This window comes from Diceros bicornis, chromosome 25 (genome assembly GCF_020826845.1).
Source record: "Diceros bicornis minor isolate mBicDic1 chromosome 25, mDicBic1.mat.cur, whole genome shotgun sequence".
NCBI classification, from domain to species: Eukaryota; Metazoa; Chordata; class Mammalia; order Perissodactyla; family Rhinocerotidae; genus Diceros; species Diceros bicornis.
In genome coordinates, this window is record NC_080764.1 from 26,421,128 (window position 1) to 26,422,158 (window position 1,031).

Here is a 1,031-nt window from a genome sequence, read left to right on the forward strand (position 1 = left end):
TCTTTGATTCCTTCAAGCTCTTCAGACCCCCTTAATCCTAGTGGTAATGAGTTGGGTGCAGGGAGCGGTTATCTGTGTTGAAGAAGCTTAACTGGATAAGGGATATCCATGTACAAAGATGAAAGAACACTTATAAAGCAATATAGAATATGGCGTGTTCAAGTCCAAAGAATAGTCATCGCAAACACTTCTGTAGCATTTCCAGTGTATCAGGTGCTGCTCTGAGGGCCTCACATCTGTGAACTCAGTTAATCCTCCCAACAGCCCTTTGAAATAGGTTCTGTCATTGTCTCCATTTTATAGGTGAAGAAACTGAGGCCCAGAGAAGACAAGTAACTTGCTTAAAGGTCATGGCAGGGCCAGGATTTGATCCCAGGAAGATTCTACAAATACTGCGGTGAGGCCTTTTGATGAGAAAACAGAGGCTAATTAATAACTCACTTGCTCGAGGCTAATAAGTAGTGGGGCTGGAGTCCCACCCATGGCTGTCTGAGCTGATAACCTCCAAGCTATGGTGGCTCATTCAGCAGACCGTGACCTTTCGTTGTGAAGATGATCTCTGGCCTTTGCGGTCTCCCTTTGCGGAGGGACAGCTTCAGAAAACCTTAGCGGTGGCAGAAAGTAGTTGCTCAACACGTTTGTGGAATAAACAGATGAATGACGATTGCCACACTCCCTGGTGTCAGAGTTGGCCAGCAGGGTGCATTTTACAGTTGAGTAATTCCAGATAAAGACAAGAACATGGTGTTTATAAGCTGCCCTCAGTGGAGGAGAATGCAGACAGCAACCAGCGGAGGGAGAAATCAGGAATCCTGGGGAGAGGGGGCCAGCAGCAGGTGCCAGCGGGTGCTAGGACCCCCAGTGGCGTTTCTGCCAGCAGGGCTGCATCACAGGTGGACAGGCCAGCATCCCCCTCTCCTGCCCATAGCTCAGCTGCAAAAACCCAAAGGGACACCCTGGGGCTCTCAATAAATATTTGTCCAGTGCCTGAGTAAGTAAAGGCAAGGGAGGGGCGTGTTTTGAAAGTCCAT